At 38.1% G+C, this 18,877-nt stretch overlaps 1 protein-coding gene across 3 annotated transcripts in view; it reads right to left on the reverse strand.

Annotated features, from left to right (window-relative positions):
- The window catches only part of Lrrc4c (leucine rich repeat containing 4C), a 213,611-nt gene that overhangs the window by 16,431 nt on the left and 178,303 nt on the right, over positions 1 to 18,877 (reverse strand). For all 3 annotated transcript variants that reach the window (XM_008848552.3, XM_008848550.3, XM_008848551.3), the window contains exon 2: positions 8,637 to 8,682. The gene's annotated coding sequence lies outside the window, so the exon portion shown is untranslated. The remainder of the gene's footprint in view (positions 1 to 8,636; positions 8,683 to 18,877) is intronic.

Consider the following 18,877-nt stretch of genomic DNA (forward strand, 5'->3'; position numbering starts at 1 on the left):
AAGGATTGAGAACGGTGTTTGATACATAGGCAGTACTGCCTAATGTTTCTTATCATTTTCATTGTTTCAGTTCCTTGCTTACTCCTGGTGACAGCTGAAGTCCTCATAGTTCTATCGATAGATTGACGATCTTAATATAATGTCAAGTACATGTGAACGGTACCATCGAATTCTCATAATCTAATTCTCATTGAAAGCTTTATTTAAGTATTTGCTCTTTCATGAAGCTATAAAATACAGCCCATGGGTTCTCAAGAAGTTTACTAGCAGGATTCAAATTACTTGTGAACCTCTTGAAATTACATGTAAATCTTTGTTTAAATGTAATTATATATTTTTACAAAGAGATTATAGGCTTTGCCACAACCTTATCAGAGATTCTGTGACTTTACAAAGTTTCAGCTGTGCACAAAAATATCTGACAGGCTGAAATTATTGAAGATCTGTTACAAATCTAGCAATAATTTAGTGGACTGGCATCTACTCTATGTGCCAGTTATGTGTTTGCTACCATCTCAAGATGAGCTGCAGACTTCTGGAAATAAAACATAAGGACTAAACATCATTTCTGATGAATTCTCAAGGAAATGTGTCCATTAGTAAAGGTCCTAGGATACAGTTTGCCCTGGTGTCACAGATATTTGCTATATACCTTAAACAATGATATTCTAGTGACAGTTCATTACCCTGTGCCATAACTTTAAGGAATTATGGCAATGGACAAGTCAGGATGCAGAATGACACAATAACTACTATGTGGCAATAATCAAGGAGAAAAATAACATTCCATTAAAAAATACAACAAAAATCTAATATGACTTTCTACCTATCAACAAAGTCCTCAAATACTATGTTGAAGAAAGAATAAATTTGAGAAAAGGATATATTTGTAGCCTCACAGGATGCACAATGCAATGAGATGCTCCAGATCTTCAGATTGAAAGGAGTCGAGATGATAAAAAAAGAAGCTAAGAAAAGAGGCTAAACATCTCAAACTGTGTTAATCAAAATTCAGAAAAAATATTTTTCTCTTCATGACATTCTGTCAGTCTACAGAAGTGAATTATTCTTTTATTTGCTTTTTATCCATAACTTTATATACATGATAAAATGTTTGTAGATGTATTCATATTTTGTAATATATCCACCCATAAGTGACTGGTTTATCTATATATCTCTATATAATCTCCCTCTCTCTCTCTCTTTCTCTCTCTCCACACACACATACACAAACACACAGACACATTAGTGTGCTATCCTTATTATTTTTTTATTTTCTTGTCCAGATTAATAACAGCAAGTGGCTAATACAGCATTTGAAAAGCCTACCAAGTTCATCTGGAACATAAGTCAGGCAGGCAGAGAAGGATTTGAGTTCAGAATGTTGATAATGCAGTTAATGGTCTTGCTTCCTTTGGATTGATGACTGGCTGGGAGGAACTGATGGTCATTAACCCCCAACTTCTCATTAAGCCATAAGAAATGCCTTGTACCAAGATCATCATCGCCTTCATAGGTTGAAAACAAACAAACCAACAGTAGTACCCAAAAGGCATATGGGTTTTTGTAACGAGTAATGCAATTTAAGTTGTTATGTGAGGCAATCTGAAGAGAATAAATATCACACACAAGACTCATTCTGATTGCAAAACCACCTTCCAATATTTTACCACGTACTTACTTCCTTGTTCATTAGTAACAAGTGCAAACCACTAATTTCCTAGACAGTAACCAAAAAACATATATATCCCTCCCCAGGAAAAAAAATCACCAAATATATCTAGGATTCATTTTATAGAATACTGAGAAAGAAAATTTCTAATCTCATTTCACCTCTAATAATGTATGATTCTAAGTATGCTTACCATCACTTAAGCTGGAGTAAATTCTTTTAATTCTGTAGGTGTCCCTCATTGATAATTTGAAATAGAGTGCTAAAACAAGCCTAGTGTCAGCAGTGGATTCATAAACCAAAGACATGTACACTGAATGAGGATGTATGATTACAAGTTCAGTGAGAAGAAGCAATGTTTGATCAGTCAAGAAAGCCCACGCAGACCTGAGATAGAGCAGGAAAGCTTCATCTGGATGAGGAAATGGGCTAGCATTCAGGAGAGGGAAAAACAGACATTTCCTTCTGTAATATTTGTTGAGTACCTATTAAGAGCAAGCAAAGTGCTCCCCTTTTCATTCTTAGGTCCACATATCTTATGTTAAGGATTCCCTAGTGTACTATAATCCACAAAGGACTAAAATGGAATTACAATACAGTGAAAATATTCTAGGAAGTGCACAGAGAGTTGTGTGCACAGGATAAAGAGTGCACTACTAGTACCTGATATAAGAAATTAAGAGAAATGTGGAAGCTTGAAAATCAGCACAAGTTGAGTGGGAACTGCATGAAACTAAATATGAACACAAGGCAGGCATCCATTAGGAATACATCTTGACATGATACAAAGAGACATCTATTAAGAATACATGCTGAGATGTAGTAGGCTATAAAGTAGGTGATACAAAATCATACCAAGTTATGAAAATATATATGAAAAGAATTCTATATTTAGTCGTAGGATAGCTGGCAGGGACTTGATTTTTCTTTGTGTTGGAGGGAAATAGGAGGAGAAAATGAATGTATTAAGTAAAAGCAGGCCAGTAGTAGTATGGGCAGGAAATAGGAACTAGCAAAGTATTTCCATCAAGAGCCTTAAAACAATGAGGCTTGGGACAAGGCCCCAGTAATCCTGAAATACAGTCTGATGTAATTTTAGATCTCTAATTTGGAATGGTCACTCCATGGACTTTTTCATATTTCTCCAGAAATATTAATTTGGTATGTCATTAGATGTTCTGACTACATATTTCATTTTTTCTAAAATTCAGAAGCAGGTACTGTATATCTAGTCCTGGTTCGTACTGAATCTCTGGGAGTCACAAGTCTTCCAGTTCAGCATAACTTAAGAGTTTAATAAATTCAGCAAAATGACCCACAAAATACTGATAAGGAAATGCTCTTTAATGAGTCTGTGTCCATGAGATCTGAGCAAGGGGAGGAAACAGAATAGACTTTCTTTGATTTCCAGGCAACTCTGTTTAATTAAAATGAAGATAGCAAGGGTGGCCTCCTAATTGGAACTGGAAACTGGTTTCAAGTAACCTCAACCCTGTTAACAACGCATAATGAAGAAACCTTGGTGATGACATGTCAGATGATGGAAATGACTGGAATCAGTGCTTTCTTTGTTTCTCCCTAATGACCACAAAAGAGGGACTTATTCAGCAAATACAGACATTTGAAAGCTGGATTTTTATTTACTGTTTTTCAGGCAGCCCTACTTTTCCTCTGAGCCACGTTAACCATAGGCTGCGCATACTGGAGCCAAGTTCTCCCACTGTACAGGCACTGTACTGGCTCTCAAGCTGCCATGGAACCTTGCAAAATGAAGACTCAGCTCTGATATTAACAAGCTTCAGGTAATAAAATACCGCACGAATTGAAAAATGCCCTGCATTTTTAAAATTCATTTTGCCTCTAATGCATGCTTTGCAGTAAACATATGGGAGAAAAAATTAGACAAGCACATGAAAAACAGTCAGTAACCAGGTCTCCCACTGTCTTTGAAAGGGATAACAAGTAAGGAAACCTCTCCAAGTTCCTCTTTAAGCCATCAGCAGTTAACCTACTTTTCTTAGTTTAGATGAAAATTCCTTCTTGGTTTCTTGTCCCACCATCTGTCTTTGTTCTCTGAAGGATTCATTTTAGAAAGAATAATTCAATGTTAAAAAGAGCCAGGGGATGTAGAGGAGCACTGTAAAATGCTGTCTTCTGAATCTGACATGGAAGTTAAAATTATGAATACACAGCACCTATGACCAACTATACAAGACCTGCATACACACACACACACACACACACACACACACACACACACACGAAAGAGAGAGAGAGAGAGAGAGAGAGAGAGAGAGAGAGAGAGAGAGAGAGACAGAGACAGAGACAGAGACAGAGACAGAGACAGAGGAGTAGTGAGTGAGATTGGTTGGGAGATATAAGGAGATCAAGAAGTCTGATAAGGGACTAAGAAGATAAGGAAAGAGGGGATATGGGGAATGCATTAACAGTATGTCATATATATGTAAGCAATTTGAAAACAATTTTTTTTTTTTTAAAGAACAAGGCTATAACCAGGTTCTATCATGGATGTTGTAGATTTGGAGAGAAATTAATGTAAGTCACTTAAAGTTTCTCTACTATTTTATAAATTGAAGATGAAATGTGAGTCATTTCTATGCTAAGGGCACATTAGAATAATAAATGTTAGTGAAAAATAAGTGGCCTTCTCCACAGCGTGAATGTAAATTACAGCATGACTGTCACTTGAATGCCCCATTCCCACTTTCAAAGTTGCAACTATCGTGTTAATAGAGATTGAGTGGAAATTAAGACATATGTAAAAACCCTAATATGAGTGTTTGAGAAAGTTGCTGTCTCGGGTCCACCATTTATATTGATAAATAAAATTTTATTAGAACATTTACACAACCATTTTTGTAAATATTATCAGTGTGTTTCTTCCATACTGAAGTGGATAACTGAGTAGTTGTAGCAGGTGTTAACACTTGGAAAGCCTAAAATATTTATTGTAGGACCCTCAGAAGAAAAGGCTGACTGACCCTCCTTTGGAACATTCCAAGAGACTCCTCTCCTTACAGTTATCACCTTGGAGACTACCAAGTGACTGCACTAACTCATAGAAGAAAATGGTAAACTTCTACTTATGGTTAATTTTCGTCTAAGAATTAAGAAAAAATTAAGCTTCACTCATGTGGCAATAATGCCTTGTGTCTGATAGCATATGTGTGAAATCCTGATAGGAGAGGATTCTAGAAGAGCACCCGCCCCGGGCATCATTACTGGATCGGATGCTCGCAGTCATTTGAGACATACTACTATCTCTTGGGCTCCCTGTGTGGCATTAGGCATTCTAGTGTTTATCTGTGATTAATACCCAAGAAATGGAGAAAGTGGCTTAAGATGATTCTCCCAACAGCAGTACAGAAGGAACGTCCTAATGAGGCAGATAAAGGCACACAGCAGGAAAAGAGGAGCCAGTATTTTACTTTCAATAGGACCTTTCTAAAGTAAAAAAATGATATTTTAAGGGGATAACTTTTCTCGCTAATCCCTTATACCTATGTTCCTGTGGGCAAGTGTTTCAATATAGATTTATGAACAACAGCTCTTAACCACAAACCAGATCCTATCAAACTCTGTCCTACTTCCTCATTTTCTTCAACATAGCAACACTTCCTAATTCACCAACTGTCCACCTGCATCTATGACTGTTAATTAACCCAATTGCTTCTTTTTATGTAAAAATTATTACTATCTTCTTTTCTCCAAATCACAGCACTTAGGTATATTGCTAAGCAATCTCAATGCCTTTCCGTCCTGAGGCTTCATTTGCACACATCCCTTTGATCATGAGGACCTGGACATAGGCCTGGGAGAGACAGTTGTAACTATCATCACCTCTCTCCTTTTCTTCCTTCACTACCAAAGTGTCTTCCTCTCACATTGATTAGAAAGCTTAGTGGTAAGTTCTATCTGGTGGGGTTTAGTCTTAAACTCTTGAAGAATGGGTCTAGAATAAAGGACTTAGACTTTTAATTATGACAAGGACCCTGGGGAAGCAGGTTTAGTCAGCTTTCTTATTCAAAGTACTGGGATATTGTCATTAGCAACTCTGAAGCCTCTTTTTTCTTACCTACCCAATTGGGATTGTTTTTCTTTTTTTGTTGGTGCTTTTGGGATAATCTGAAATAGTTTATGAACAGACAGATCATTTTAAAGTATAGGTATTAATTTGAATTGCATAATTGTTTCTGACTTGACTCCATATTAAAAAGAGAAAAACATTGAAAATTTTGAAAGAATAAGAGATAAAAATCCACACTGTGTATCTTGCATCTACGTTTGTCTATTCCTGAAACAGTCTCATGAAGTCAGAATTGTCACCCTCTCACAGAGAAGGAGAATGAAATACAGTGTAAAATTTTCATTTATCCTAAATAACTCAATTAGCAACTGATCACGTTTGTCTAAACCTTCCGTTTAATTGTTGTACTATGCATTCTCATAGGGAAGCTTTGGATAAAGGACTTACTCTTTTTGCAACTTGTTTCGCAAGCTGTGGAGAGGCACACTACTATGATAGTTTACTATAGTTCACTAGCTACATTATTTTCTTTCTTTCTCTCACCCTGTCCCCTCCATCCCCCAACACCTCTGAAGTCCTGGAGATTGAACCCAGACTCAGGATCTCATGCATTTACGACAAGCCCTCTACCACTGAGCTAGATTCGCAGCCCTGTTTTATCATCTTTAATCTTAACCAAACCCCATTACTTACAAGTGTTCATATTCATTTTCATTTTCAAAAACTAAAATGGCATATTTCAGCACCTGTGTAAGGTTTTCCAGTCAGCCTGGGTGGGATTTAAACTTGAATAATCAGCTTCACTGCCTTACAGTGAAGTTCGTAGGCCTACATAAAACAAGTTTGAAGAAAATAGCTAATAAAATATATGATACAGGATAGGTACTTGCTGTCTTTCCCAAATTAATTCCCCTGTTTTCTTGAAACAAGTTCAGCACAGTGCTATTCTGTTCCATTCTGAAAGTTAAGACTTAGAAGAAAGTTCAGTCTAGGTTGAATAAATCAAGGAACAGTCACAGCTGGGAAAGAAAATAAGCCTTAACAGACACACCACAGACCAGCAGTTCCCTTTTACCAACATGTGCTACCTTAGCAAATCACTGTCCATTTTTTTTTAGTTTTGAAGAAAAGCATTTCCAGCTAATAACACAATTACACTTAAGTATCAGGACCCATTTTAGTATTATTGCATTTGTTAAATCTAACTGAGTCCAATTTACTTCCATGATGCTAATAAGAGAAAGAGGAGGACAGGAAAGACAGGAGTGGGGTTGAGGGTTGGGGGTAGGGAGCCAAGTGAGGGAAGGAGAGATTTGGGGAGGAATAAAGAAGCAAAGAACACACACAGGCAGAACAACAGACGGAAAACCGGGTATCAGTGTTCCATACAGCCTCAAGACCAATAAATGCCAGCTAGACTTGCTGCCCACAGTTTCTATGGAAACCCCTTAAGAGTGGCACACAGACATTTTTGACTGCAATTCAGAAGCTGTTTATTTAATTATGATGAAACATGAGACTGCTCAGGACAATACTATTGTCATGCTGATAGCATTTAGGATTCAACAAATAAGCATTGTGAAATAAAAGATTGATTTTTAAAAAGTCATTAACTTCATGTGAATGGCATGTGAATAAAATGCATCTTGTATTTACAGGACTTCATACATTATTTCCCTCAGGCGAACCCCAAATTAGCCAAATGACATTCGTTGAAAAGAGATTTCTTCAGAGGTTTCATGCTAGTTATAACTCCCCATGCCCAGTGAACAAAACCAAGGTCACAGCATATTTTCAATTAAACCCAAGATAGCGCCAAAGTGCAGCACAGCTGGAAAGGCAAGCACATTATTACCCCATAGATCATTTGTGAGCAATGAATAGGTCTCCAGCGCTTTTCTGTTTTATAGGCATTTGAATATAAAAATAAAGAAAATAGCTGCAGATTAGCTTTTGCCTTCCAAAATAAACAACCACTTTCAGGGTATTATGCCTGGTGGCCGAAGGAAAAATTGATTGGAAGCCATCACACTCTCTCTGTGATGGCTGGAAATTATTTGTCTTGTCTGGTCTTTAATTTATCTGATTGATAGATTTATTCACTTCATCCTTCTTTCACTAAGCAAACATGGCATTTAATACCTAGTACGTGCCAGATCTGTGCTAGGGACAGGGAAGGCAGGAAGATTATGCCACAGCCCCTTCGTATGTATACTTTTCCCAAAGAAATGTAGTAACTTGGTCACCACACAGTTATGAAAAACTACAGTTTATAGGTGTTGGATTAAGTGCCTATCTTGAAGGAGATTGCAATTTAGTGAGACAAAAATATGATTATAATGCAAAGAGTCAGTATTCCTGCCTGCTGCCTTCTGACCTTATTCCTCTATAGATAGGATTACCACCAATAGATGGTATGCTATTGCTGAAGGAAGGGCGTTTATGAGTATGTCATGGTTGTTTGGAGAGTGCTTCAGGAGTATTTCCACAGGGGACCACATTAGCAGCTGTGTCCATGAGCCCAGGGACCCTTGTAAAATTTTTAGCCCATAGAACTGACTGAAGGAGGAGGAGCTCACAGGAGAAATCGATCCCAAGGTCAGTCATCTCTGGAGCTGAGTGGGGAACATGAAGTCTGTTAACAATGCTCTAAGGGAAAGCTATACAAAATCTGCGATAAGACCCAGTGAATAGGTCTTTTCTCCTATGTTGCCACTTAGTTGTTTTGTTTTGTTTTGTTTTTTTCTTTAGTTCAGTTGTGTTTTGTAGTGACTGGACTTCCACAAATTGCTCTAGCGAGGAAAGCCAGTCATTGCTGTTATCGGCTTTGACAGCGTATAATGAGGCACTTCACGTTTGCTGCTGTTGTAGTGTTCAGCATATTGAGGGAACGATTTAGCATGAATCATCACCCACCTTGCTCTCCATTGGGGTCTCTATGCTGTAAATCCTGCTTGCCAACCTAAAAACCAAAAACATAAAGAGCATCCATTAGAACAGTTCAGTATATTTCTTGATCTGCACTACCACCAACACAGATACTACTGGTGACAATATTTATTGAATCACTACTGTATTGTAACACAGCTCTGGGCAGAAAACCAAGGTAGCTATTTTAACTATTGGCCATTTGAAACAATGCACTTTTTAGTGACAATAAAAAAATGCATTTGGAATCAGATCTGCAGTCCACACTTGGGTTTCACTTACTAGATTTGTGAACTTAGGCAAGTCATATTTTTTTATCTGATACAGTGTTCTGCTCGTAACCACTTCATAAAATCAAAACAGGCAATGCCTAATATAGATGAACAGTTACCAGTTAAATCACTCTCAATTGTTAAAGTCAAATGATATAAACATCTGCTGCAAATTTCATTAGGGATTTTTTCTCCAACATTCCAAACACAAAAAAGACACATATCTTCCCTTTGACCTACACTCTCACAACTCCTATTAAACAGGAGAAAAATTAGAATCTAAGATTGAAAGCCACACAGTGCATGGAGCAAGGAGCAACTGGTAGACAGAGCTCACATTTTGCACAGCATAACTGAAATAAAATAAGTATTCTTTAATCCCAACAACTACCTAAATTTACATCTCAAGGTTAGAAATACATTTGGTGGAGACTGTACAAAGATGAAACTCCAGGCAATTGTGGGTGGGGAGATCTCACACAATTAGTAATCAAGATCAAAGAAAGAATGGATCTTGAAGTCACCATCAAATCTACTGGAAAGAACAGTCAGGGAGGCAGATGTTAAAATCTTCAAGGAATGAGGAGGAGGGAAGCACTGGTCTCTGGTTGTGTTAGCAGGCAGAATAGTTTGCTGATAGTTCTTGGTGTGAGCTTCAAAGATGGGCATTTCAGTGCGTGAAATGGCTTTGTTTGGAGAAGATAATGTGATTTACAAAGTAATGTACTACCAGTGAATACTATCATTAAACAAATAAAACTGAATTCAAGTAAAAGGCATCTTAGGGATGATCCATGGCATTTTTGTGTTAGCTTCAAAAATACGTAAAAACATTTAATTCTACTTTATAAAAACTGCTTCCAAATCTGATTTGCAAGAAATATTAGCTATCCTTCCATAAGGCATTTGGAACATGGGATACAACTTGAGTTGAACTCCATTGTATATATGAACCACATTTTCATTATCCACTAGTTAGTTGAGGGACACTTAGGTTGTTTCCATCTCTTAGCTATTGTGAAATGAAAAGCAACAAACATGGATGTACAAGTGTCTCTGCAATAGGATGAGTTCTTTGGGTATATGCCAAGGAGTGGTATAACTGGGGCAAATGGTAGGTTCATTTGTAGTTTTTAAAGAGTTCTCCACACTGCTTTCCATAGTGGTTGAAACAGTTTGCAGCCCCACCAGCAGTGGATGAGTGTTCCCCTTTCCCCACATCCTCTCCAACATTTGGTATCATTTGTTCTCTTGATCTTAGCCAGTCTGACTGGGGTAAGGTGAAATCTTAAAGTGGTTTATTTTGCATTTCCCTAATTACTAACAATGTTGAACACTTTTAAAGATTTTCTTAGGATCTTCATTTCTTCTTTTGAGAATTCTTAACTCAGATCCTTAGCCCATCTTTTAATTGGGCTACTTGTTCTCTTACTCCTTTGTTTTTTCAGTTCTTCATATATTCTGGATGTTAAACCTGCCAGATGTATCACTGGTAAAGATTTTCTCTCACTCTATAGGGTTCTCTTCCCTTCCTTGATTGTTTCTTTTGCTGTATGGAAACCTTTTAGTTTAATGAAGTCCCAGTTGTTGAATATTGCCCTTAATTCCTGAGCAATTGATGTCCAATTTAGAAAGTCCTTTCTTATACCTCTCTCTTGTAGGTTACTGCTAATGTTGTCTTATAATAGTTTCAGAGTTTCAGGTTTCACATTGAGGTCTTTGATCCATTTCGAGTTGACTTCTGTGCATGGTGAAAGATAAGGGTCTAGATTCATTCTTCTGCAGGTGGAGATCCAGTTGTCCCAGCATCATTTTCTGAAGATGCTGTCTTTCCTCCAGTGAGTGTTCTCAGACTCTGTCAAATATTAGGTGGTTGAAATAGCATGTACTCATGTTTGTGTATGAACTATGTTCTGTTGATCTGTGGACCTATTTTCATGCCAGTACCATGCTGTTATTATGACTATAGCTCTGTAATATAGTTTGAAATCTGGTATAGTAATCCCCTCAGCATTGCTCTTTGTGGTCAGGGTTGCTTTCGCTATCTGGGTCTTTTGTGCTTTCATGAATTTTAGGATTTTTTTTTTCTAATTCTGTGAAGAATGCCATGGAAATTTGATTGGCACTGCATGGACTCTATAAATGGCTTTTGGTAGGATGGTCATTTTCCCAATATTAATACCAGCTTCAAGACCAAATAACATCAATGACTGCCACAGGATATGACATTGATGCAGTAGAGGTACTTTTACGTTGGGGGCAATCAATAGCTACCTAATTAGACTAAAAGCCTGCTCAGTGGGAGGAAACTCATGTGTGGTACTGTAAACATAGTCAAATACACAGGGCTGGAGAGGTCATAGATCTTAGAGAAAACTCCAAGACTGGCAAATCTCTAGACTAACGTAATTTCTTACTATGTGAAAAATATGTATCCTTATATTTACAGACAAATATCCCAGTCAACACTCATCAAAGAAGCTTCTGTTGCCCTAGATGGAGACTATTACCAAGTACCACAACTGGTCACACACAGATATTGTCTGTGAATTGCCCAACCCTAAGTGGCATATCTCCAATGTAGCCCCTATACCTAAGACTCATGGAACACAGTACAACTGATAAAGAGGACACTAATGATTCTCTTAATTCTCATTAATGAAACTCCCTCATGCAACAAGAAACAGGAACACAAAAGGTCACAAATGGCCAAAGTATAGAGATTAAGAGTCTGCAGAATGCTGGTCCTTGGACAAGATTCCTATATTAAACTTTACTCACCCAGGGATTGGGGACCATTGTGGAAGAGGGAGTACAAAGATTGCAAGAGCCAGGGAGGAGGTACATGATCATATGGAAACAGAGTCCTACAAGCTCCTGAGAACTTGATCACATGAACCTAGAGCAATGGCGTCAGCATGTACCGGAACCATGCAAACTCAAGCAGACAAAAACCTAGGATAGATCTGGGGAAATTGGCAGCAGACCCCAATCTTAGCTGGAGTTATTGGCAGCTGATTACTCTTGGGTGAGGAAGAGTTGATCTTCTTAAAGTGAAGGATTCTAGACAGGCTGACTAGACCTCAGTAGATGAGCTTGTACTGAGGAATGTCTGGGGATGCTAACTTGACACAATAGGCCTTAAGACAAATGATAGGGTGTATGAATTCAAATTTGGTGGGGGCTATGGGAGAATGCTGGTGGGGAAGGGGTATAAAGATGACTAAGATCGATTGAGGTGTTCTGTATGAAATACATAAAAATTCAATAAAAATGTAAAAAAAAATACTACTCTCCCTCACTCCACAGTGATCGTTTGTCAATAGTTCCTTGGCTAGTGTTAGTTCCTGCTGGCTATTTCACTCAATCTGTGCTGAGCTTTTGTTTGATTGAATTGGCATGGGTCCTGTGCATACTCTCAGCTTTGCTGCAAGTTCATATGAACAAGTTTCCAGCGGCCTGAAGGTGTGTCCTTATGTTCATGTACCAGCCCTGGTTCTTACAATCTTTCCACCTCCTCTTCCATAATGGTCCCTGTGCCATGGATGTGTGAGGTTTAATACCTAGGGACACAGTGTCTACAGTCTCTTGTTCTCTAAAACTTAGCAAGCTGCGACCTACTGTGTGCATTGCACTTTGTTGTCTGTGGAAGCTTTTCTTGTGAGAGTTGAGGGATGTATTAGTATCCCTCTACCCCCTTTTCCACTATGTTCCATATATCTTACGTGCAGAGGTTCCACTGCAGATGTGTGACTTAGGCCTGAACATCTCTCAGATGTATATTCTCTGTGTGTGACCAGTTGTGGAATTCTGTAACAGTTCCATCTGTTGATTAGTAGTGTATGGTACATTTGTCTGTAAATATAAGGATTGATATTTAGCATACTATGGTAAGAAAGTTCAGATATATGTCTAGAGATACGATAGAGGTAAGGTTTTTTTCTAGGAGCTATGTCCTCTCCACTCCTGTGTATTTGGCTATGCTTACATTGCCACTCATGAATTCCCTCCAACTGAGAGGGATTTAAGTCCAATTAGATAACTTGAACTTTTATAAGAAGGAAATGAGTCATTCCAACTTTCCGTAAGATCTTGTGAGCTGAACACCTTGGTATTCCTTAAACATGATGCACTATTGACTCCAATGTGGAAGAAATGGAAAGCACATTTACTGAGCCACCATGAACCATGGTGTTAGCCACCTGTTCCTGTAGCTCTCTTCCTCATTCAAATACATTCCCAGGTGTGATAGGCGATGTATTTCATCTTGTGTGCTACATAACCCAGGGGCTGCCAACTAAGTATGTGCTCCATAAATATTGATTTTGTTGTTGTTCATTGTTATTTTTTTTTTTAATCTGTTTTGAGGTAGTCTCTTTGTAGCCCTATTCGTCCTGAAACTCGTTATGTAGACCAGGCTGGCCTCGATCTCACAGAGACCCACCTGCCTCCTGATTACTGGTATTAAAGGAATGTGCCACCATGCCTGGTAATAAATGTACCTTAAACAGTGAATAAAATCACCTATTTAAATAAATTTATACAAAGAAAAATAACAACCAAAAGGTACCCAGATTGTGAACTATACAATTAGTTTAAACCACAATTAATTACAGATAACATTATAAAATTACAGATTTCTAGGCCAAAAATATTTGATAGATTTTTTTTTATGGTTCAGAGTCAATTTCCAAATTTAAAAAAAGCAGAACTATTTTAGCCCTACCTATTCAGAGTTGTGGAAAACTCATTTTCCTGGTCTTTTTGGTGGAGCAACCAAGGGAAGAATGAGGCAGGATTTTCATGCCCATGTAAAATCTTCTAAACTGTCAACTCAATAAATTAATCATTGGAGTGATAAAGAGGCCTTATTTATTAGTTACCTTGTAGCAAGGTTCTCAAGTACAGAGCTAAAAAAGAACCCATCTGCTTTGCTGAAGCTTTAAAATCCAAAGGATCTGTCACCTCCACAATTTGTAAGCTAAAGCATCCGTGCTGTTTTCTCTAATACCGTAGCTCAAATGTATAACTCTTCAGCTGTTTTGTGCTGAGTTGTTCTTGTCAAGTCTGACTTGTTCAGAGAAAGGTTTTAAAAAATTTTCTTATTAATGTTTCCTTAGTATTCTTTTCACTTTTCTATTGATAACTGAGAAGACCAAGATTATATCCTATTAATCAGTCCGTGCATCATCCCTGTCAGGCTCCACGCTTGGTGTTTACTTGAAAGATGAATTTCAAAGTTAAAGATGAACAAACATACAGAATATGCACAGTCATTTCTAAAACTGGTAGTGCTTGGCTAGATCAAGGTATATAAGGGTAGGAGGTGGTACATACAGAGTTCTTTTTTATTTTATTTTATTTATTATTGTTATTTTATGCATATGTGTATATTGTCTGCATGTATGTAAGTGCACCCTTGTTGTGAAAAGCCTGCAGAAGTCAAAAGAGGCTGCCAGACCCCCTGGAACTGGAGTTACAGACAGTTGTTAGTTGCCATATGAGTGCTGGGTTTCAAACCTGGGTCCTCTGCAAGAACAGCTAGTGCCCCTAACTGCTGAACCATCTCTCCAGCCCCTATAGATTATTCTTCATTTTTAAATAATAGCACCAGGTCAACCAGGTCAACCTCTTGCTCTAACTAATCTGAATATCCACTCCGAAAGGACACATGATTGCTCTGGTCTTTTTAAATGTGACATTTATCTTCATGAGTGCAGAGATGAAGGATAGATCAGGACCAGCAGAGTCATGAATGACTTATCTGACTCTCTTCACAGTGAAGATAAATGACACAAAGTATTCCACCATGAATTATAAACAGTAATTTCACATTTATGTCTACCAGCACAAACACACTGTAAGCCTTTTCTCTGACCTAACTGTGCTTCCTTTTCAAAACACCTAACAATAACAATAGAGAATCTAGGGGGTAATCATAGGGGTTGAAAAATGATAAAGCTCTTCTATGAGACAGGCTGTACCCTGTGAGAGGAGACCTCAGCAAACCATATCAGGAACTCTAAACTGGCTATGAGCCTCAGAATTGGATTTCCACGTGTCTTTGGCTGTTATCATTAAGCTAATGTTATAAGAGAGTCACAGAGAGTCCCCAAGGATGCTACACTAGAATACTTTCTAACCTGTGGAATATTCACCAAGATGTTCATTCTAACAAAACAAATTCAGAGGACTCCGTGCCATACAAAGTAGAGTCCTCCTAATTTATGTAATTCTTTGATGACAATCATTATCCTCAGATGATATATAGTCCTTAATTCTTGAGGCAGGATAAGATATTTTCATAGTTTTTTAAAAACTGTTGGTAATATAGAGTACAGGAAGTTGTATACTATCATCAAGAGGGAAAGTAAGCTGCATATCCATCAGAGCTGGGTGACACAGATGCTCTGTACCAGAGTACCACTGGATAGAGATAGCACTGTTGAGAATACACAAGAATGAATTAATTGATCACATTCACAGGTAAACCTAATCAACACTTGTCGCTTTTAGTGAGGCTCTATCTAGTCCTCTAGATGGAATCCACTAGTTATGGATTATGTCTAAATTATCAGAAAGCCAAGTATTCTCTTTGACAAGGCAAGTGGAAACTGTAGTTTTTGTTTCACATTGGCTGCATCTGGCTTGTTCCAGCTTCTTTTGTAAATCTTTCTATTTAATGGTGAGTACTGAAGTTCACCTTCAGGCAGGACAAATCCTGGCTGTTTTGTCTAACCTCATTCTCACACTCATTCTCATGCCCCAGAGCCTCAGATTCATCTCCAGTCTTTTGTTCTGAAAGTTTATCCCTGTTCTACTTAGGAGACATGTTGTTTTATCACAACAAAAGCAAAGTAGCTAATACAAATGACAAGAGGATATTCAGACATAAAAATCATGTGTCATTCCAAGATGACAGAACAGCCAAATTACAGGATCTGATTTTCAAGAAGGATGGTGTGCTGGAGAACTTTAGTTGTCAAGTCAAACGTAACCTGTGTAGAGGGAGTCTCAATTGGGGAATTGTTTCCATTGGACTGGCCTATGGCCGTGGAGTATTTTCATAATTTTTGAGTGATGTGGGAGGGCCCAGCCCCCTGTTGGAAATGCTACCCCTGGGCAAGTTGTTCTGTATTATATAAAAAAAACAGGCTGAGCATGGCCAGGGGAACAAGCCAGTAAGCAGCATTCCTTCATAGCTTGTGTTGAGCTCCTGCCTCCAGGTTCCTGCCCTGAGTTCCTACCTCGGGCTCCCTCAGTGATAAACTGTGACCTGGGAGATGTAAGCCAAATAAACTCTTTCCTCCAAAAGTTGGTTTGGGTCATAGTGTTTTGACACAGCAATCAAAAAGAAACTAGAACAGATGGTGTCCTTAAAAACTAGTAATCTCAATCTCTTTCTATCATCTATCATCTATCTATCATCTATCTATCTATCTATCTATCACTCTATTGTGCATATATACCACATTTTGCTTACCTATTTGTTGATGGATACTTGGGCTAGCTCCATTAGCTGTTGTGAGTAGCCTCTATCATCTATCTATATCTATCTATCTATCTATCTATCTATCTATCTATCTATCTATCTATATCTATCATCTGTCATCTATCTATCTATCATCTATCACCTATCTATCATCTATCTATTTATCATCTATCTTCTATCTACCTATCTGTCATCTATCATCTATCTATTATCTATATATCTATCATCTATCTCTTCATCTCTCCATTGTCGCTACTGATGCCTTTGGTGTTTCTCAGCTCATAGCTACTAGGCTACTAGCTCCGCATCCACCAGGAGATGATCTTCGTCTCCCCCGTCCCCCCCGTGTCTTTTGTAAGACCATTTCTCATTCTATTTAGGAACCACCTTTATAATCCCAAATAACCTTAATTTCATAACTTAGCTTTATGTGAAAACACCGTTTTTGTTTTTGTTTTTGTTTTTCAAATAAGGTCAAATTTGCAGGTTCCAGAGTTTGGTTATGGACATTTGTAAGGCTATCATTTGACCCGCTACAGCAGCTAGGATGTATAGGTGAGTGGAAAACTTTTTTTTTTTTTTTTTTTTTTTTGGAGTTCTATACACAATGAAAAACTGGTGGAGAATACTGGTGGAGAATTTTTATGCATTGGACAATGGCAGATTCTGGTTTAGGCTTTTGATCTATCATCCCAACTGGATGGGAGAACTGATTAAGGAGATCAATGGTATATGGAGAGATAGTGTGATCTTTAGCCACAATAATGGGATTAGAAAGAAGTAGAAAGTTGGGAATTTCTTTTGTAAGTAGTTGAGAAGATTTGCTTAGGGATTACATGTGTGTGTGTGTGATGGTGAGAGAAACCATAAAAATTGTCATCTGCCACCTACCAATACAGCTGTCTAAATATCAGCTGCTCCCAATCTCTCCACTTATTTGCTCCATATGTCTGCAGGAGTATTGGTGTCAAGGGATTGCTACCATCTCCCTAGTCACTCTTAGACCTTTGAATATATTATCATCTGTGTTACTCTGGCTCTCGTCCTAATCCCATGGTTACTTATGCCATTTCTAACTTTCCTCACGAGAGTTTGCCTTACCCAATGACAAATCTGTCCTAAAACAATGTTGTTCCAATTTTTTCCCACTCCAGCAAAGTTCTCTGGGGCATCCAATTCTATACCCAAGTGAAGGCTTCAGAAATGTTAGGGATTTCTGCACTTGACTCTTCTCAAAGTGACTGAAATCCCTCTAGGAACAACATAACCAAGTTTCAGAGTTTAATTTTTCAACAATTACTGTCTCACAGGCATGCATGTCCTCTATACTAAACCTCTGAAGAACTGTCTTCTATAGTCTACTTTAAGGAGCTCTTCTGGATGAGAAAAGAAATTCATCTAATAAAAATAATATCAATTCTCATGGCTATATTTTCAGGGAAATATTATTTCAAGTCAAATGTAATTTTCCTCCATGGTTAGTTTTAAATTCTGACAGAGAAATGAGCCTCAAAGTGTTCTGAAATAGTCTACTGTGGGCAAAGGTAAGTTGTGGCACATACATCAGACATAGGACTTGGAGCAATTGAACTGGAACTGACCAGGGAGCTTACTCCCTGAAAACTAGCTCTCAGAGTATAGGAAGAATTGCCAAGGAAGAAAAGCAATCAATGGCTCTTCCCAGCTGTAAGCCTGTAAACAACAATGATCAGTCTAGCAAACTATTTTTATTGACGCAGTAGTGTCATCTATGGGGCAAGCAATGGTTTTCTAATTGGACTTAGGGCCCACTCAAAAGGAGGGAAATCACGCCTGATACTGTAAACCTAACCAAGTACACACAGCTATAGAGGTCATAGACCCTAGAGAAAAACCTACTTCTGGCACTTCCCAAGACCAAAATAATTTCTTAACTGTATTCTAAATATGTATGCTTATATTTACAGACAAGCACACTTCTCACCACTCATCAAAGAAGGCTCTTTTACAACAAATGGAGACAATTGCAGAGTTCCACAATTGGTCAAACACAGAGAATAAGTGACTGTGACATGCCCAGTACTAAGTGATACATACACAATGCCACCTTCACACCCAAGGCTCAGGGAGCATGCAGAAGAGGGAGCAGAGAGAATACAAGAAGCAAAGGGTTAAGACACATGTTGCCAGTTAATGCACTCTAGACACTATAGGGAAATTGCATTAATGAAATCTCCACAGTATGGCAATTTAATGAGATATTAACATGACCAAACCAGTTAGTATGTCAAGGTGGTTGGGAGAAATGTTACAGGGTCCCACAGCAAGATAAAGAGATGAAGAGCTACCAGCAATCAATGGATGCTGAGAGTGGAGAATCAGTTTTCTTCAGGGATTAGCTCCCTGAGATGTTATCTAATCCCATGTGGGCAGTCCTAAATGCAGGTACACAGAAACACCACTAAGTAAATTCAATGTTATATATA

This window comes from Nannospalax galili, unplaced genomic scaffold (genome assembly GCF_000622305.1).
Source record: "Nannospalax galili isolate Female #2095 unplaced genomic scaffold, S.galili_v1.0 scaffold203, whole genome shotgun sequence".
Lineage (NCBI taxonomy): Eukaryota > Metazoa > Chordata > Mammalia > Rodentia > Spalacidae > Nannospalax > Nannospalax galili.